Here is a 22448-nt window from a genome sequence, read left to right on the forward strand (position 1 = left end):
GATGTTGAACCATCCTGGCAGCTGAAGAATAAATCCCTCTTGGTCATGGTGAATAATCCCTTTAAAGTACTGTTAGATTCTATTGGCTAGTGTCTTGGTGAGAATTTTTACACCCATGTTCATAAGGGATATTAGTCTATAATTCTCCTTTTTGACATGTCACCAAAGGCAAGGGAAACAAAAGCAAAAATGAACTATTGGGATCTCATGAAGATAAAAAGCTTCTGCACAGCAAAGGAAGCAGTTGATAAAACTAAAGGGCAACCTATATAATGGGAAAAAAAATTGCAAATGACATATCAGATAAAGGGCTAGCATCCAAGATCTATAAAAAGCTTATCAAGCTCAACACCCCCCCCAAAAAACATGTAATCCAGTCAAGAAATGGACAGAAGACATTAATAGACATTTTTCCAAAGAAGACATACAAACGGCCAACAGACACATAAAAATGCTCAGCATCACTTTTGCATCAGGGAAATACAATTCAAAAGCACAATGAGATACCACTTTATACTTGTCAGAATGGCTACAATTAACAAATCAGGAAACAACAAATGTTGGCAAGGATGTAGAGAAAGGGGAACCCTCTTACACTATTGGTGTGAGTGCAAGCTGGTACAGCTACTCTGGAAAACAGTGTGGAGGTTCCTCAAGAAGTTAAAACTAGAGATACTCTACAACCCAACAATTGTACTACTAGATATTTATCTCAAACATACAAATTTAAGGAACCAAAGAGGCACCTGCACCCCAATATTTACAGTAGACACATCCATAATAGCCAAACTATGGAAAGAGCAGAGATGTCCATTGACAGATTAATAGATAAAGAAGGTCTGGTATATATATATATATATATATATATATATATATATATATATATATATACACACACACACAATGGAATATTATTCATCAGAAAGGATGAAATCTTACCATTTCCATTTCCATGGATGGAACTGGAGGGTACTATGCTGAGAGAAATAAGTCAATCAGAGAAAGACAATTATCATATGGTTTCACTCATATGAGAAATATAAGAAATGGTGCAGAGGGTCATAGGTGAAGGAAGGGAAAACTGGATGGGAAGAAAACAGAGAGGGAGACAAACTATGAGAGACTCTTAACTATGGAAAAGAAACTGAGGGTTGCTGAATGGGAGGAGGTAGGGGTAGGGGGTAATTGGGTGATAGACATTAAGGAGGGTATGTGATGTGATGAGCACTGGGTTTAAATGCACCTGATGAATTACTGAACTGTACATCTGAAACTAATGATGTACTGTATGTTGGCTAATTGAACTGAAAAATTTTTTAAAAGAAAATAAATAAATAAATAAATAAATAAATAAATAAATGAGCAAATTCATCTGGAAGTCAATATAAACAAATGAAACTTGGGATAACCATAAAACTCCAGTGATATTGTCTGTATTTTCTGCCTCTTTCTCTCTCTTTTTTTCTCTCTCTCTCTTTTGATGAAAACCCAATCACCATTTTTTAGTTTCATATCCTCTCTGCTACTACTCCCTTTGCCATCAGTACAGTAGGATACTGAGGATAATTGGGAAACAAGAGAATTTGGTCTTCAAGTGGGAAATAAGCAGCAGAAACATATGGAAAACAGATTTTAGAAAGAGATTGTAATTTTATGGGCCTCTCCAAAGCCACATAAACTAAAGGAGGTTAAGGAGAAAGGAAAATTATTTCCCCATGGCTTGTTTTTCTGAGTTGGTTATAACTGTATAAGGACAAATCAGAAACACTTCCATATCTTCTTTCATTCAAATATCTACACTATGTATGCAAATTCGACTTTATTTGTAGTTTCATAACTTAGAGATGTGCTAGCCTTTTTTGAAACTTTTAAGTGAAGCTTTGGGTAAACTTCAAAGAAAGGAGTAAAGAACTTAGACATTGTGATCAAGACAGGATGACCTGCTGTGTCTTTAGGAAAGGTAGTTGGTTCACCACAAAACATGGCATATCTGTATGTATATTGATCACATACATTATTATTATTCATCCCAAACATGAGGCAAGTTTTCATATTTGTTGTTTTCGATACTTGATTTTGTCAAGAATCCAGAGTAATTTAGGTTCTCTAACCAATATCAGTAGATTGATGCAGAAACCACAAAGTCAATTTAGGGATTTACAGAAAAATATGGTACCCATTGGGACCAAACACTATAGTCCACTGGTCAATATAATCTCTCTCTAGAGATTAACTTATATGAGATGTTATTTGGCATTTGGAAGATGCTAGATGAATGTAGAGTGTTAATCAATTGTACCATCCAGCTGTCATATCCCCCTACATCATTTTCACCAAAGCAGTATGTCTACTAGCAGACATAGTATTGAGGTCTTCTTGCAGACTATCCTTTGTCTTGGAATATATAGTCTTGGAATATACTGCTACTGAAGTATTTTGGGGCTCCCTCTTTTAAACCTCCAACCTGATAATCACCCTTTTCTTAAAAATCATCTTTCTTCTGGCAGAGCAAAACAAAAGGGATAAGATCTTGTTACCATTTATATTCCAGTCTTTCTTCTACATCAATACAATTAGAACAGAAATATTTATCTAGCTCCTTGGGCACTTCCTTACTGCTTGTTACTTAAGTGTGAGTTATTTAACATTCAGTTGACCTCATTCCTTGTATCCCATTGTTCCAGTTTCATCACAGACGGCTACTTAATTCAAGTCTAGGATATATCTTGTTTTTATACTATAGCATTGTACAAATAATCATGATTCCAGTGGAGTCCATCTATGTTTCAGGCAATAGTTGTTGTTGTTGTTCTTGTTGTTGTTCTTGTTGTTGTTGTTGCTGCTGTTTTAAAGAGGGAATGGGTAAGAGGCAGAGGCAGAGAGAGAGAGAGAATCTTAAGCAGGCTCCATGACCTGTGCAGAGCCTGGTGCAGAGCTCAGTCACAAAATCCTGAGATCATAACCTGAACAGAAAACCACATTTGGTCACTTAACCAACTGAGCCACCCAGGCGCCCTTCAGGCAATAGATTTAATAAGATATATAATGAGTAAAGTCACTGAATAACTTTTGAGGAAAACTGTGGGCTCACCCTGCATCTCCTCGCTTTACATTTTTCTCTTAACTCTTACCCTCTCATTTTCTTTTCCTCTCATTGTTTCCTCCTCTTTTACTCATTTACTTTCCCTGTTTACCTCCTTTGTCTTCTTCCTTTCTTCCCCTTCGCTTTTTTGTCTTTCTCCTATCTGATGCCAACAAGTGGTATTTATAAAAATAGCTGTTGGAGAAAGAAAGTAGGTCTGCTAATAATGAACCACAAGTGATTAAATATAGTTGTTTTCTCCAATATCTGCTAAGATGGAAGCACAAGAACTTTCATCAAAATTTTGTTCAAAAGTAGAAAATAATTATAATTTTGAATTATTAGGAACCAGATAAAATAATAGATTTATGGCCATGAATATCTTAAGACTCTTGTCTCATTTAATGTAATTTGGGGTCTCAGTAGTCATCCAGAGTGTTTGATAAATTTTTTATAAGAACAATTTTTATAAGAACAATCTAGTTCTTATAAAAGATCTACCAGTTTCAGATAAAATACATTCCTACAGCTGAGTTTCTTAGCTGTTCCTAACACCTTCTCTCGACAATGTAATCTCTTTTTAAGTTACATTTTTAATAAATGCCTTGGGAAAAGGTCTGAACTGCTATGGATTGAATTTTGATGCTCAGTCAATTTGTGATGGGATGAAAGTTTCTATAAATGAGTAATTTTGAGAATGTTTCCTTCACATACTCCTGGATGAAATTTGAGTCTAATTAACTAACACTTTATTGTAGTTCTATCTCTAGGCATGCTTTCTGCCTTTTTCAATATGCCTTTTCCAAGACAAATAACCTCATAATGAACATGCCCAGGAAGACCCTAGCATTTTTTCACAAGATTGTGTTACATAAAGACAGTTATTTATTTGTGCACAGATGACCTAAAACCGTGCTCCCACTACATCATAGTTTCTCAGTCAATGTTTGTTGAGTGAAATAATGGATAAAAGCTTATCATCCAGGAATTCTTAAGCTGGAGGTACTATAGTCATCAGGGGATTCATGAATCCCTGATTTTATGCAAAATTTCATCTGTAATACTTGTTTGCATGTTTATGGTTTTTTTTTTTTTTTTTTTGGTTTTTGGGTTTTTTTCTGGAAAATGTATTCATAGTCCTCATGAGTCTCTCAGATAAATCATGATCAAGAAACTGCAAGTAGGGGCAGCCCGGGTGACTCAGTGGTTTAGCACCACCTTCAGCCCAGAGCCTGATCCTGGAGTTCCGGTTTTGAGTCCCACATCAGGCTCCCTGCATGGAGCCTGCTTCTCCTTATGCCTGTGTCTCTGCCTCTCTGTCTCTCATGAATAAATAAATAAAATCTTAAAAAAGAAAAAAGAAACTGTGAGTAGTGTTGCTTATAACCCCTATCCATGGTCTTGTTTTTTTTATATATATATAAATAGACTTTATTTTTTAAAGCAGTTTTAGATTTATAGAAAAATTGAGCAGATGGTACAGAAATTTCCTATATCCCCTCTGCCTCCACACATACACCACCTCCCCAACTACTAGATTAAAAAACAAAAAAACAGACCCAATAATGTTGAAATTCTGTTACTTGATTAACATATTAGGAGTCAGTCTAGTCTGAATCATTTATTCTTTATCTTCAAGATATTTTCTCTAGAACAGAAGTTCTCAAAATTTGAGGTGCATAAAAAGCAGCAAGAGATCCAAATGAAAAACAGATACTAATTCATGTTATTTGGGAGCCTAGGATACTTCCTTCCTCACAGGCTCTCAGGAAATAGAGTTCCCTTGAAGTGGGTCCTGAGTCAGGGCATCTGCATCATTGGCATTGGTATTGTTGGGACATTTGTTAGCAATGCCCATTCCCAAGTCCCTCCTCAGATCTTTTGAGTCAAAACCTGCATTTCAATCAGATCCTGGGCAATTTATATGCACATTAAAGTTTGAAAAACATTGATCTAGACCAGTGCTTCTCAATCCTGGCCCTATAATTTATTCAAGGAACTTTTGAAAAATGGTGCTCAGTCCTCACTCAGAAACGAAGTTAGAATCTCTCAGGAGGGGAATGGGTGGGGGAATGTGAACATTAGTACTTTTTTTTTAAGCACCTCAAATGATTCATTTTCTACCAAATGCTCAGTACACCGAATGCCCAGCTGCACCTGGTACCAACAAGATTCAAATCCCAGAGAGAAGATTGAGAAAAAAGGACTGTAAGTTTCACAAAATTGGGCATCTGATGGCATCAGACTTCTAAACAGCCACAACATAACCAACATGATGAAACAATGTCTTCAAAATTAAAGAAAGTATTTCTAACTTAGACTTCTATGCCAATCTAAATGATCAATCAAATATGAAGAAATAGGGAATAATACAAATATATCTACCTTTCTCATAGCTACTAGAAGAATGCTCACTGAAAAAAGGGATAAATTAAGGCAGAGAAAGAAATGAAAGTCCAACACAAGCAAGATGACACGAGGCAGGCGTCAGAGTAAATAGACCATCATGGGGTCATAGAAAATTATCTCCAAAAAGAGAATAAATGCATAGTTACAGTTGGTTATAGGATTTAACCACAATAAAAGAGATTTTAGGCTTGAGCTGCTAAATTTGTGGTTAAGAATCCATCAGCTATCTATTTATCTATCTATCTATCATCATCTATCCATATACTCATATATACAGGTGCAAGAAGTATGTGTATATATATATTCTGTGTGTATATGTAAGTATGTATATATATACATATACAAAAAATATATACAAAATATATATAAATATATAAAGATAAGTAATTTAAAAAGGCAAATGTTGCCACTATAAAGTTTTTTTTTTAAATTCATATTAATTTAGAACTAGTGGCTTGGTTTTTAGCAATGCTTACATAGTATAAATAATACAAACCCTGAATGTTGAGATAACAAAAAGTTGTGTATCATATGAAAGATGGGAGGAGAATATGTGAGTGATTCAAAAGCAGGTTCATATTGAAAAGAAATAGATAATGTCTAAACCAAAAATCCAGGAGGCAGAGTAGTAGCAGGCTATTCGGACACCTGGAGGTAAGTAACAGATGAGGTAAGTAACAGATGAGATTTCTAACAGTAAAGCGTTTGCCTCCAAAAACAATCAGGATCAGAGAGTGATTAAGAAAAACCTTTACTTCTTTGTTTCTTATTTTTTAAATGTATATTTCTTATTATGAACATGAAATTAACCTCAAGAAAAATTTTAAAATCATATTTCAAAGCATATGAGGCCAAATCATAGCTCACAGGATTTATTCAACATTTACTACAACATTCCTTCAAATGTGGTGTGGAATACAGAGAAGAGTAAGCATAGACACTCCCCATTTCATTGCACAGTGTAGCTTTTTTTAAAATATATTTTTATAAAAATATAAAACTCTTATTTCTACTTTCTGAGAATCTGATTTAGGTGATATACTAAATGTGTATTGTTTTAAAGGGACAACACGTGATTCACAGGTGCAACCACTCAGAAAATGGAGCAAATAGGTGCTTTAGTGGATGGTGTGTGCTATGGGATTGTGAGGAGAGGGAGAGTTGTTTCAGACCGGAATCTGGAGGAGCCAGTGTTGGAAGCACACATCCCATACTGTGCCCCTGCCAACGCAACTTTGTGTTGGTGGCTCTGGCCATTGTTGTCAGTGCCTGCTGTTATAAAAAGTGGAAATTCTTAGACTTAGGTTAACCCTGAGGCCCCACTTACAATATCATGGCTCCATTTGTTAAGGTTTACATAACAGGGCATTTTCTCATCATGGTTTTTATCCAGATGGATCGCAGCAGGTTTCTCCCTAGCCTCAAAATTATTCTTTTTTTTTTCCTCTCAAAATTATTCCTATACTTTTCCTTATAGCTTGAGAATTTTTTTCTCCTGAAAATACCAGAAAGAACATGGCTGGTGTTCAAAACTTAATGAGCGCTAGCCTTCACTCTGCCCATCTCTCACTAACGTTATTACCTCAGGCACAAGCCATTAACCACCCTGAGCCTGTATCTTCATGTATTAAGTGAAATGATGGTTACTATTTGTTTTGTAGGGTTGTTATGAGTATGCAAGGGAGTCATGGATGGAAAAGGTTCAGCAGCTGTAAATTTTTATGTATCTAAAGGAATTGTTATTGTGATTATTTTTCAGTATTGTTTATCCGTTTTGTCATCGTGCTATCTTTTATTCTTCAAACTTGGTTTCCCAGATTTGGTCTGCTGGAATCACAATTGCTTGGAGATTCACATGAAAATGGGAAGCTAGAAATGTTTGGTGATTTCATGTAGATATTATTCATGAGAATACATATGAATGTGGATGACGAAGGTCAGAGTTGAGAAGGCAGATTGATAATTTATCCCACTTAATTTGAACATTTTGCAATTTGGGTTGCACAGTCTCTGTAAAAAGGAAAAAAAGGAAATGAATGTGGTTGCTGGTGAAAAATATAACACTTTGATACAGTTTAACAAACTTCCAAGAAATAATGTGTGAAATGAATATTCATGATACAGGAGCCTAATAACACCTAGACATAATGTTCTAGAATATTAGAAAACTGGAAAGATGCAATCTGGTGGGTAGAGTGAAAATTGCTTGGCAGGTTAATTTTATATTTACTTTTCCCTAATCATTATTTGCGTACATTTTAAATGAAATGTAAAGATCCTCTGTATTGTTATAAATGATATAAAGCTTCTTAAACATATAAAAAAGAATAGTTCATTTCTCTAAAATCTATTAGAAAAATTTCAGAAAAAATAATTTAAAGTCAAATGGCAGGATATGTTTAAACTTCCAGTTATAAAACATGAGTCAATTAGAAGTATTAATTTCAGACTTTCATAAAAAAAAAAAAACAGGAAACTCAAATAATGATCTTCGATGTCAAAAGAAAGCACAGAGTAATCAGCTGGAGCCAGATACGATGACCTATTTTTCAATGGTCATTTTTCATAATGATCATAAAAATGGCACTTTTTTTCTCACAGCATTATTTAGACAGGTCATTTTTTAGGAATAATTTAGTTCTGAGATGCAGCAGAAAAACTTCTCTACAGCACATATATTTTACCCAGGAGGACTTGAGGATAATATCACCCTATTTTTAAAACAAAAGTTGAATTGTGCTATTTTGATATCACCTATTGATAGATACTGTACTTCCCTCTCTCCTGGAAAGTCTCCTCTGGCTGCAGGGAAAAGCAAAATATAATTTTATTACTTTTCAAAATTGCTATCTATAGTACTTTCATAAACATAAAAAAATTACGCTTATAGGAAAGCATATGGAAAGTATGAGAAAAAGAAAAACGCATTACTCGTGGTCATAGATGTCATCATCCAATGCGAAAGTCATTTATATATTCTGTACTTCTCAAAAAAAGTCTCTTTCTACACCATTTCAGACCACTGAGAGTTAGGGAGTCTTTGTACTGGCCTACACAGAAAGGCATTCCTTGGATCACATGAGTTACTCTTTTAATTGCCAGATAAGATACAGGATGATCAGTAAACTGGAATTCTAGGTGAATACCCAGTAATTTTTTTAGTATCAGTATGACCTGATTATTTTTTTTTACATGCAGGATTTTGTTTAGTTTCAGGTGTACAACATAATGATTCATAATTCCATACATAACCCAATGCTTATCACGACAAGTGCTCTCCTTAATCTCTAACACCTATTTAATCCATGCCCCCCATCCCCACCTCCCCTCTGGTAACTATCAGTTTTTTCTCTATGATTAAAGGTCTGTTTCTTGATTCCTGTCTCACTCTCTCTCTCTTTTCCCTTTGCTCATCTGTTTTGTTTCTTAAATTCCACATAGAATGAAATCATATGGTATTTGTCTTTGACTTATTCCATTTAGCATTATACTCTCTAGATCCTTCCACATTGTGTGAATGGCAAGATTTCATTCTTTTTATGGCTGAGTAATATTCCACTATTGTAAGAAGGTGGGAGATATATGTGTATATATGTGTGTGTGTGTGTGTGTGTGTATATATGTATATATATATATATACACACACACACACATTTATATATCTTGAGTAGCTTCCATGATTTGGCTATTGTAAATAATGCTGCTATAAACATAAAGGTGCAAATATCCCTTTCAAGTAGCGTTCTTATATCCTCTGGGTAAATACCTAGTAGCGTGATTACTGGATCATAGGTAGTCCTATTTTTCACTTTTTGAGGAACCTCCATACTGTTTTCCACAACAGCTGCCCTAGTTTGCATTCCCACCAACAGTGCACAAGTATTCCTTTTTCTCCACATCCTCACCAACACTTGTTTCATGTGTTGATTTTAACCATTCTGACAGGTATGAGATGCTATCTTATTATAGTTTTGGTTTGCGTTTCCCTGGTGGTAAGTGATGATGAGCATATCTTCATGTGTTGGTTGGTCATCTGGATGTCTTCTCCTGTTCATGTTTCTGCCCGTTTTTTAATTGGATTGTTTGTTTTTTAGGTTTTCAGTTGTATAAATTTTAAAGATATTTTGGATACTCCTTATTGAATAAGTCATTTGCAAATATCTTCTCTCATTTTATAGGTTGCCTTTTAGTTTTGTTGATTATTTCCTTTTCTGTGCAGAAGCTTTTTATTTTGATGCAGTCCCAATCGTTTATTTTTATTTTTATAACTCTTGCCTTGGGAGACCTATCTAGAAAAAAGTTGCTATGGCCAATGTCAAAGAAATTACTGCCTGTGTTCTTCTCCTCAAGGATTTTTATGGTTTTAGGTCTCCAATTTAGTTCTTTCATCCATTTAGAATTTATGTCTGTGTGTAAGAAAGTGGTCCAATTTCTTTCTTTTGCATGTGGCTGTCCAGTTTTCCCAGCACCATTTGTTGAAGAGACTCTTTTTCCCATTGGATATTCTTCCCTGCTTTGGCAAAGAGTAATTGACCACATAGTTGTGGGTTTATTTCTGTTTTTTTTTTCTTTTCTATTATGTTCTATTACCTATGGGCCTATTTTTTGTGTGTACCAGTACCATACTGTTTTGATTATTACAACTTTGTAATATAATTTGTAATATAACTTGAAGTTCAAAATTATGATGCTTCAACTTTGCTTTTCTTTTTCAAGATTACTTTGCCTAATTGGGGTCTTTGGGGGTTCCATACAAATTTTTGGATTGTTTTTTTCTAGTTCTGTGAAGAACGCTGTTGGTATTTTGATAGGAATTGCAATAAATGTATAGATTTCTTTGGGCAGTATAGATATTTTAACAATATTTGTTCTTCCAATCTATGAGCATAGAATGTCTTTCCATTTCTTTGTATCCTCTTCAGTTTTTTTTTTTTTTTTTCATCAGTGTTTTATGCTTTCCAGGGTATAGGTCTTTCACCTCTTTGGTTAGGTTTATTCCTAGGTTAGGTTCTATTATTTTTGCTGCATATTTAAATGTGATCAATTCCTTGATTTCTTTTTCTGTTTCTTAATTATTGGCATATAGAAATATAAGAGATTTCTGTAATGGGTTTTGTATCCTGCAACTTTACTAAATTCATTTATCAGTTCTGGCAGTTTTTTTTGTGTAGTCTTTCAGGTTTTCTATATATAGTATCATCTCATCTGCAAATAGTGAAAGGTTTACTTCTTCCTTAACAATTTGGATACATTTTATTTCTTTTTGTTTGATTTCTGTAGCTAGGACATCCAGTACTATGTTGAATAAAAGTAGTGAGATTGGACATCCTTATTTTGTTCTCAACCTTAAGGAGAAAGCTCTGTTTTTCCCTGTTAAGGATTATGGTCAATATAGGATTTTCATATATGGCCTTTATTATGTGGAGGTAAATTTCCTCTAAACTTACTTTGTTGAAGGTTTATATCATGAGTGGATGTTGTGCTTTGTCAAATGCTCTTTCTCAGTCTATTGAAATGGTCATATGGTTCTTTTCCTTTCTTTTTTTGATGTGATGTATTTCATTGATTAATTTGTGAATATTGAACCATGCTTTCAAGCCAGAAATAAATCCCATTTCATCATGGTGAATGATTTTTTAAAATTATTATTGGATTCAGTTTGCTAGTATATTGTTGAGAATCTATATTGTTTTTGCATCTACATTCATTGGAGATAATGGAGTAATGCCTGATTCTAAAAAAATGGTATTTGTTTTTGTCTGAAATTCCAATTTAACTTGTTGTCCTCTATTTTATTTGTTAAATCTAATTACACTTGGTTTAGCATTGTTTTGGTTTAAAGTAACCTTTAGGGTATCAAATATTTTCTGTGGGTCATATCACCAGAGCAGTCTCTATTAACACATTCCTTCGTGCTACATTTGCCATCATAAGGTGATCTCATACTCCAACCAATATCAATGGAAATGTAATGAAATAGCTAGAATTCTAGTAGGGTTGATATTCCTGAGAAAATCATGAGGGGACTTCAGGACTACTTTCAGCCATAGGAAGGGGCTATGCATCTGGTATAGTCCTGAGACCTTCTTTCCCAGAGAAAGTGGATGAAACCATTATGTGAGATTGTGGGCTCTCACGTTGACAGAGCACTAACAAATGCATGTACAAGAAACCCTGGGGGCAGAGATGCTGAAGCAAAAATTATAGGTAACTCTGGCATGTTGTGCTGTGCTTGGTGAAACCTGTTGCTATCTTATTAATGGATCATCACAGTTTCAAGGCTTCTGGTTAAGATTACTTTTCTTCCCATTCTTTTACATTTTTTCTATTTCTTTTTTATTATTTAAGTACAGTTGACATACAATGTTGTTTTAGTTTCAGGTGTACAAAATGTTGATTCAACAATTCTATACGTTATGCAAGATTCAGTGGAAGTGTAATCACCACCTATCACCATACAATGTTACATTACTAACTATATTCCCTACGCTGTACTTTTCATCTCCATGATTCATTTATTTTCTAACAGGAAATTAAGGGGAAATTTGTACCTCTTAACCCACATTGATCTATTTCACCTATGCCCTCACCTCTCCTCCCCTCTGGCAACCACCAGTTTGTTCTCTGTATTTATGAGTCTGTTTATGTTTTTTGGTCATTGTTGTTATTTAATATGACACCAAGTGCAGCCAGAGACCCAGGGAGAAGTGTACTTGAGAAATGAGAGAATTCCCCACCTAGGACAGTTTGTTGACAGAATGATGGCAAAGATGAAGATGGACTAGACCTAAATTTGCTGTGTTCTTGAATGATTACCACAACACTAAAGATATTCTAGAATTACAAGTGCTGTGAGCATACACAGTTTGTTGTGAAAAGATTCTAAGCAGATGGTTTGATTTAAGCAGCATCATGTGACTTTGCTAAAGTAATATGAAATGCTCTTGTTAAAATAAGCAAATGTAAATCGTTAGTTAACTCAGCATCTAGAGCTTTTAATCTCTTAAGAAATTAGAATCATTTTATGAAGTGGAATAGCAATTGGTGGCAGACATGTCCAGACTTATTCAAGGCTTTTGGTGTATTCCAGTGGGTAAGCTTTGGAATGGGTTTTGGCTGCCTCTATGGGGCAATTAGTTCAGGCTTTGTTTTCAATTGCCCTCTTTACTTTGGAATAATTTTAGATTTACAGAGAGGTTATAAAGATAGTACAAAGACTTCTGTATACCCTCCTCTCAGTTCCCCCTAATTTAATATAACTATGGTGCATCACTATTATTGATATATTAATATCAAATAAACTCCAGACTTTGTTTGAAATTCACCAGTTTTTCCACCAATGACTTTTTTTTCCATACCAGGATCCAATCCAACTGGGATATCACACTGCATTTAGTATTCAGGTTTTTGCTACCAAGCATTGGAGAAATATGATGTGCATTGTGGCAGGGAGAGAAAAAAAAAGACTTTGAGCCATCAAAACCATTCTATACAGTAGGCTGAAATATAGCTAGATTCCTATACTTCTTGACAAGTAAGGATGAGTTATTTGGCCCAATGATTCTCAAACCTGGCTACATCCTGAAATTACCAAAGAGAATTAAACTGTACTCATGCTTGGGTTCCACCCTGAGTATGCTGATTTGGTAGGTATGGGGTGCAACCTGGGCATCAATATTTATAAAAGCTTCCCAGGTCCAACAAAGCTTTAAAAACTTTCTGCTGTTTAAGAATCCCTAGTTTTATTTAGCCTCAAGGCCAGGAAGAGAGATGTCATTGAGCCAGCCTCCACCAGGGGATGATGGAGAGCAGCTTGGTGTACTCCCCACTCTTAGGTCAAATCTGGTGGAGGAAAATCCTCAAAGCCCCTTTGAATTTCTTCTGCTCTTTATGAAGAATTCCAGGACTGATAGGGGGGAGAAGATGCTGATCTAGTAAGCTTAGTCAAGCCTAAACAGAGTTACTGATAGTGGGACCTCAAACTTGTATTAGTTTTCTACTCAACACAAATTTAGTGACTTAAAACAACACACATTGAATACCTTATCAGGTCAGAAGTCTGAAATGGGTCTCTCTAGGCTAAAATCAAAGTCCAATCAGCTTTCCTTCTGGAGACTTCAGAGTGGAATCCATTTCCTTGCCTTAATCATCTTTTGAAGGCCACCTGTTCCCTCTGGCTCCTGGCCCCTTTCTCATAAAACTCAGACCTCTACTTGCATTGTTGCATCTCCTTTGCTGATCCCAACTCTTCTGCCTCCTTTCACTTATAAGATCCTCGTGATGCCATTGAGTTTACCAGGGTAATCCAGAATAATCTTCCCATTTCAAGCTCAATGATTTAATCACAACTGTAAAATCCTTTTCGCCACATAAAGTGACATTGATAGGCTTCAAGATATAATGCATGGGCATCTTTGGCAGTCTATTATTCTGTCCACTACACGGGGAATTAAGTGTGGTGGATTTTTAAGATTCTCAATAAGCAGGATCTCGGGGGTAGGAATAAAGAAGGTAAGGAGGCTACAATTCGTATATAAGTTGCTTACAAGATATCAAGTTAATCTAGTCCCTGACATCTCACACACCTTGAAGAGAGGAAATGTGCCCACTTTTGCTAAGAACCCTCATTGATAAGGAAACCAACCTATAGCCCTTTTTCTCAATTTGCTGAAGACAGAGTGCTTAGAAGTGCAGTGGGTTAAATTGTAGTCCTGATTTAACCACTTCCAGGAGTTCTAGGAAGATCTATGATAGACACAACCAGGAGGAGCAGTCAACACCTTCAGGGTCCCTGCAGAGGGGTAGTCTCCACAAGGGTGGTGGCATTAGCAACAGGAGGACAGGCAGGAGGAGCAATTCACAAGAGAATGTCCTAGGCTGCAAAAATAGCAGAAGCCTCCCCTCCAGGGAGGCTTAAAAGTATGATGCAGGGAAGAATATATTTTTATTTTTAATGAAAATTCCAGGATAGCTGACTTTCATGAACCAGACAACCATACAAACTATAAAGGCTCTGTGATTGTCAGCCAAGAGTGTATGGGCTACGTGTATGTGTGTGTGTGTGTGTGTCAAGGGGAAGGAGATGGAAGAGCCAATCACACAGAGCAATACGGTGGAGGCATTCGTACCTGCAATGAATAGGATTATTTCAGGGACAGGAATATATGATCAAACAGGATTTCAAGAACCTTCCATTAGAAAAACTGAGTAAACCTCAGTCATCAAGGCTCTGAAAGCTCATGACTGTTTTTATATACAATACCAGGCAAGATGGGATCAAGAAGAAGCACTGGTTTTATAAGAATCACAGCTATGCTCTTGATTCTTGAAATGCATGGAGAAGGAAACTGTTTTTGCCCCAAACCAACGTTCGGAGACTGTCTTTCCCATAACTCTTAGGAACTCAGATTAATATACTCTGAGAGCCAATGTTATAGGAAAACAGGTAAATATCTGCAATCGTTGGCATCCTCACTGCACCTATAAATAAAAGAAACCCCGACTCAAAAAGGCCTAAATTATGACATCATTTTCACACATAATAAAAAATCCAAATTGAGTGGACCTTGAGTTTTCATTTGTTTGTTTGTTCCTCTCCTAACTATGCTATGACTTTAGCTAGCATTGTGGAAAGCTGTTATGATATACTTTCCCCAGAAATAGGAGTGAGTGGAATAAAAGTGGCTAATGAAGATTATGTGTTGTTCACCAAAAATAGTGAACAACAGAATAATTGGGGTTGTAAACTAATCAAACCCCACCCCCTACCCACCACAGCTGGGATGAGGTCACACTCCCCTGAATCACATATGCAAAATTGAGGTTCAGTAAAAAAAATAAATAAAAAAATTAAAAAATAATAAAAAAAACATTGTTTGGGAGAGAATTAGGATTGTCCCCAGTTAAAAAAAAAAATAATGAAAATAACACCTCCCTGTTTCATTTTATGCTGAATTTTAAATTGTGCTTCAATTCCTCTTGTGTCTCAGATGCTTTATAAAGGTAAAGAATTTATCTAAATCCAGTTGCTGCCATTATGGGTCAATTGAATCTTAGTAAAAAAAAATCAGTTGTTAGTTCCAGTTTGGAAGAGGTTGAGTTTACATGACATACATTACATTAACATGTCCTACTTCAAATTTGCCTTATTTCAACTGGTAACAACAGCTGCATTTTCAGGTTGGTGTTTTCATTTGGCACCGTTGCAAAGAGCATGTCAAGTAGAGTAGCCTTCCCTCGCCCAGTGAGTGTAGCTGGCTGACCTCACAGCATTATTCAATACTTCATCTAAACTGGCTTCAGTGATTTCACAATGCCAGTGTGCTTGGAGATACTTAAACTATACCTGAACGAGGAAAAAAAAATCAAGATTCAAAGTCTTTTGTTCTTTCTAGTATTGAAGTCAAGACTCCTGTCAGTAATTTTGTCTTTCAGAGACTAAGACCAGATGACCATTTAATTTCAGAGAATTGTAAAGAATAAAAAAAAAAAATGGACTCAAGTCAACTACGTGATTTTTTTAAATGCTCATGAAAAATCAAAATTGAATGAATGTATCAATCATTCTCATTGCCTTTTTAACTGAATTTTTTGGCTTTGTTTTTTGCAGCTTTCTCTGTAATAGAGTGTACTTGTTTCCTAGTGCTGTTGTAACAAATTATCACAAATTCAGTGGCCTACAAGGACACAGGTTTATTATCTTAGAGTTCTGAAGGTTAGAAGTCTGAAATAGGCCAGTCACACTGGGTTGAAATCACAATATTAGTAGGACTGTGCTCTTTAGGAAGGCTCTAGGACAGAATCTGTTCCCTTGGCTTTTTCAGCTTCTCAGGCCTCCTGAGTTCCCTGGGTCTTGACCCCTTTCTCCACCTTCATAGGAAGCAGTGGCAGGTCATAGCATTCTCAACCTGCTTTACCCAGAGATCCACTCTCTCACCTCCCTCTTCCATTTTTAAGAATCCCTGTGATTGCATGGGACCATTCTGGACAATTCAAGCTAACTTCCTCATTCCAAAGGGTTTAATTTAACTACATCTGTAAAGTCTCTTTTACCAGGTAAGATAATGTATTTAGAAGATTCTAGAAATTCAGACATGGGTCTTCTCTTTGAGAGTCATTATTCTGCCTACCACACCCATGGGTTCAACATTATGGTATCTATACATCTACTTGCTTGATTTTTTTCAATCTACCAACACTCAAGAAACCACAATGTGTTATGTCCACAGTTGTTTCTGTTAGTTAATATCATAGATTTTTTTTGCCTATGTGCTCTCTGGCACCAGGTAGCTCTGGGTGGAACATTTTGCCTTTTGTGGTTTACTTGTAACTAAAGTCAAGTTAACACCCTGTACCCCTGTGCAGCCCAACAAGCAGAAGTTTCCCACCTTCCACTTCCCACATGCTTTTTGTTCTAGCTGTGATCACACTTCTGTCTCCTCCGTTTACTCACTTGCTGGACTTGCCTTAGATTTTAAGGCTCAACTCAATTTTCATCCTGGGAAAACTGTGCTGAGGTTTTTCTTCTGCAAAAATTAACTTCTTTCTCTCTTCTCTGATCTCATCTCACTGTCAACCTTGTCAAGTTGCCAGTTATCATTTGCATATCAAATATGCTCAGAAATATTGGATCCATTAATCAAAGAATAAAGTACAAATTCATCTTGAAGTTACCCAAAGTATTTAGGGGCACCTGGGTGGCTCAGCAGTTTGAGTACCCAACTCTTGATTTCCACTGGGATTATGATCTCAGGGCTGTGGGTTCTAGCCCTACGTAATCTTTGCACTCAGCAGGAAGTCTCCTAGGGATTCTCTCTCCCTCTCTGCTCCTTCCTCTCTTTCTCTCTCTTTTGGATAAACAAATAAATCTCTAAAAGAAAATTACCCAAACTATTTTAAAAATAAATGTTAATACTAGTGTTGACCTCCAGTTTTTCGCACTCGTCTCCAGGACATTAAGCTTTGGGACTGCAGGTTATTTTATATGCCTTGTGAGTTGGAGTTTAAAGTTCAAATGAATAGGGGGATCCCTGGGTGGCTCAGCGGTTTAGCACCTGCCTTTGGCCCAGGCACGATCCTGGAGTCCCGGTATCGAGTCCCGCGTCGGGCTCCTGGCATGGAGCCTGCTTCTCCCTCCTCCTGTGTCTCTGCCTCTCTCTCTCTCTCTTTCTCTCTCTATGTCTATAATAAATAAATAAATAAATAAATAAATAAATAAATAAATAAATATTAAAAAAAGTTCAAATGAATAGAACAATTGGAATGTAAATTATAGACTCAATACAGGGATTGTGTTCAGTTCACAGAGGTATTTGGAGCACATGATACAAAGCTTGTCACACTAGTGCCCAACACCTGTCTGTTAACAAGAACGAATAAATGTGTTTCTACTAGAGAGATCTCTTATGATGGAATCTGTGTTTGAGGGTTTCTTTTTTCCCCTTTCCTTGTGTGAATTAAAATATAATTAAATCACAAACAGTTCAAAGTTTCAGAGCAAAATTTTTTCCAAGACTTTTTATGTGATCTGCCATGAAAATATCTTCACACATTTGCACTTTTTATTCATTGACCATTGATCACTTGAGGCTCCATACCGCTATAGGTGGCGAATACCTCAGACACAAGTGAGCCTCAGTAAAGACCTACCTGGTGAGATCCCTACTTGATGAAGGGTATTGCTTAATTGGTTTGGCCATTCTGTCTACCAGAATCTTAAATATGTACACTAGTACCTGTTCTAAAAATTCATTAATAGCTCTCAAGAAGATATTCTATAAGAGGAGTTTCATAAAAACAACAAAGTTTTTCATTTATTTGTTTTGTCTATTTTAGGTTGAGTGGACCCACACTTAAACAGTTTTTGTTTAGTATCATTTACTGTTACAATCCAACTAGAAATATTTATATTAGGATGAAAATCCAAAATAATTTAATGATCTCCCAAAATATTAAAAATCTTTATTAGTAATGTGCATATCTCATTTACCTCTGTGGACTGTATTCCCTGAATTATACCAATTATCTTTTTTTTATGCCATTAAAGCTATGTTTAGAACAAAGTGTCAGTCTTCCAAGTGAGCAATTGCAAAAATGTGATGGATAGGAAATGTTTCTTTTGGTAGGACCTAAGAACATATGGTAATGTTCTGAGGACATTACCCTCATTCAACATTTTCATTTTTTGACTCTTTACTTTGATGCTATTTGCCTTTTATACCAGCAGAGGAGATGCCAAGAGTTCACATTATTTTTCAGTTTTGTTGCCAAGCTACATTCCTGTACAATGAAGCCAGTAGAAGGACGTTGGGCATTTTGGAAAGGTGCATTACTCATCCAAGCTGTTCTCTCTTCTTTATTCTCAAGCTGGCCTCCATTTTATTACGTGGTTATTCTTAGCTCAGTGAAAATCTAGGCTTTCACAACCCTCAACAATTTTATTTTTGTAGATCTCGTGAAGAATTTCTGTATATATAAAAGGATCCTTTTTTTAAGGAATTTGATACAAAGGTTCACAATAGCTACACAGCCAGTTACCAATGCTGAAATCTTTGATATCTAAAATGACATTCCCAATCAAGAAGGACCTCAATACCTTGTTTTACTGTGGTTCCCGGGACAGATCAGGTACTTAATGCATGTAAAGTTATTAGATTTATTTCTCACCAAGTTTTACCCATTTTTTTTATATGTATGAAAGGGTTCTGAGATTAATTGAGGAATTTTTGTATGAATGGAAATGGGTAGGGTAAATAGCTTTTGTTTTTCAGATAGAAACTTTCCAGAGCAGAGGAAATATATTTGTTAGAAGTATTGACTTGTTAGACAATTCTTCCCACAGTTTTCCCAAAGACTTAAAACCTTCAGTTCTTGCCAACAATGAATGCAGTCAAATTTCAGTTCAGTGTTTACACAGTAGGAAAACTCTAGGAGCCTCAACAATGCTTCTAGTGTGGGCTAATGGCTTTTAAATTAGAAGCAGTTCTTGACTTTCCCCCAGTTGTTTATTTAAAGCTGCCTAAAAACAAAGGAATGACAACAATGGATGTGCCATTGGGGACTAACTTGATTGAATCACTTGACAGTAAATAACTTGGCAATGACAGTCTAATGGCGGAAAACATGTTCAGTCAGTGTTTTAAGCCTTTATAATGCAGGGACTTAGGGAATCCATAATAGCTGGGTAACTTGTGTCAAGCTAACACTTCTACTGACAAAAATGATAAACTTTAGACAAAATATGAGAAGCAACTCTTCAAAAGTACTAGAGAGTGACCAGAGGAAGGCAGACACCAGAGAGATTGCTAACCTTGAAAGGAGGGAAAATCAGGGGGAGAGATCCACAATGAAATGGACTCCCCTAAGGTGTGTTCCCTAGGTAATAAGCAGAATAGAGCTCAGGTACTTCTCAAGACATGGGCTAAGAAATTCGGGAACACAGTTCAGGGGCAGCAAGAGCAGTAAGAAAGTATCAGGAGAAATCCTGGAAATGTCTGGTGATTTTTCCTCCAGCTTTGCTTAATTCATGCACATCAGTCAGACTCCAAGGCACACTTCTGCTGCTCTCCTAGGCTTCCTCTATGTGCTGCTCCATACTCTCCATGGTTTTGCCCTGTGAAGTGTCTTGAGTAATTCCTCTTAACACATCTTCAAGTTCCCTGATTCTTCCCTCAGTTGTGTCAAATCTTCCGATGAGCCATTGAAGAAATACTTTGTTTTCCCCATTCACTCTTATCATTTCTATGCCTTTGCTGAAATTCCCAAACTGCTCATGTGTAATATCCACTTTTTCCACTAGACGGTTAACCTAGTAATCATAGGTGTTTTAAATTCCCTCTCCAATAGTTCCAACATCTGGGTGATCTCCAAGTCTGATTTCGTTGAAGGGCATATATCTTGACAGATTTTGTTGTTGCACTTTTCTACATGTCATAAGCTTTTACAGAATCACAGATATTGTGTTGGAAAGGGGAGGACTGAGGTAAATAGTATTTATGCTTAGAAAAGAGCTTTTCTGTTCTCCTGCCAGGCTGTTTGTGTGGGGCGGTGAGTCGTCAAGAGTCATGCTGAGTTGCGTTTTGTTGTTGCTCTGGTAACTTTCAATATACATGAGTCTCAGATAACTCCAAAGTCATTTTGTGCTGAGACTGGGGGCTGAGGTGCCAGAAAGTTTTCCTATGTGTTGTAATGTCCTCTTACCGAATGACTACATCTCAGAGAGAATCTGTGTCTATGTTCTTGTCCTTCAGGTCTCATGAGGATGGTGGAGGGAAGCATGGGGCTGTTCTCTGCTATCCTGCTTTATCCTCAAACTCTGGTTGATCCTGTGTGCCTGGGCTGGGCAAGTGAGGCAGCCTAAGCCTTCCCATTCCCCTCATCATGTGAGTCATGCAGGCGATTCTCTTGCTGCTCTCTATCTGTGATATTTCCCATGCAGGGGATTCTCTTGTCCCTTCCCCAGCAGCAGGAAATCACTGATGATTTTGGCTATGACACTGGGCCCAGAATCTTTTCCTACCCTTCCCCCCAAGGTATATGACTTTTTTTTCCTTGTAACTTTTCTGATTACAGATAAACTGACTTTACAGTTTATCTTTTTCCTATTGTTAAATTGGGACATGTCTATATGATAGACAAAGAGAACTCTTTCATGAGATGTTTGACACTAATCATCAGTGTTTCTTTTTTATGTTATCTAGAGGGTAATGTTTGGAGTATTTTATTGGTTCTTTTTCTGTTATTTAGAAATATAACTGATTTTTACATATTTTTAATAGATTTAGCAGCTTTGCTAAACATATATGAATTTTAATAGATTTGTCTTTGGATTTTCTAGGTACTCAACTACTAATCTTTAAATTATTTCTTTCTTTCCAATCATCATGTATCTTATTTCCTCTGCTGGTCTCATACCGCTGCAAGGACCTTTGGTATGATGTCAAATACAAGTGGTGATAATGCAATATTTTTAGTCTCATCAGAAAGCTTTTAATACTTCTCTACTAAGTATGATTTCTTTTGCTATAAAATATCTTAGCTATTGTTTATGAAATTAGAAAATTACCTTTTATTCCTAGTATGTTAAGAGCTGTTCTGATGAGTTTAGAGCATTTTATATACCTTTCCAGATGATTGCAAGGCTTTGCTTTTTTATTGACTTAATGTGAAGAATAGCATTAGATTTTAAAATGGTAAGGCAGCTTTGTATTTTATGACTAAATCCCACTTTGTTATAATGCATTATTCTTTTTATACATTGCTGGATTCAGTTCACTCAGTTCTTGTTGGATGATTTGAATTTCCGAATTAATTTCTGTTATATATGAAGGTTTATTCATGTTTTTATGTATTCATTTTTGATCAGTATGGCTGCTATCTTTTTTCTGGGAATTCAAGTATTTTATCTAAATCATAAAATGTATTGACATGTAGTTGTTCATATTACACTCAAATGTTTTCTACCACTTATACCCACATGTAGGTAGATATATCACCTTTTTATCTCCAATGTTGGCAATCTGGGCTAATTCTTCCCATTTCCTCACCTCTCTCCCATTTCCCTTCCTCCCCCCTCTCCTCTGTCCTCTCCTTCTTCCTCTCTGTCCTTACTCTTCTCCTTCTTTTAAATAAAACTAGCCAGAGACTTAAAAAATTTGTTAGTGTTTCTAAAATATAATATTTTGAATCAGTTGCTTTCCTCCCTTGTGTATTTCTTTTTTACTTCACTGGTTTCTGCCCCAGTTTTGATTGTTTCCTTCTGTCTACAGTCTTTGGGTTAATTTATTGTTCTTTTCCTAAGTTCCTTTAAAAAAAAAAGATTTTATTTATTTATTCAAGAGACACAGAGAGAGGCAGAGACATAGGCAGAGGGAGAAACAGGATCCCTGCAGGGACCTTGATGCAGGACTCGATCCCAGGATCCCAGGATCATACCCTGAGCCAAAGGCAGATGCTCAAC

The sequence above is a fragment of the Canis aureus genome, chromosome 24 (genome assembly GCF_053574225.1).
Source record: "Canis aureus isolate CA01 chromosome 24, VMU_Caureus_v.1.0, whole genome shotgun sequence".
Lineage (NCBI taxonomy): Eukaryota > Metazoa > Chordata > Mammalia > Carnivora > Canidae > Canis > Canis aureus.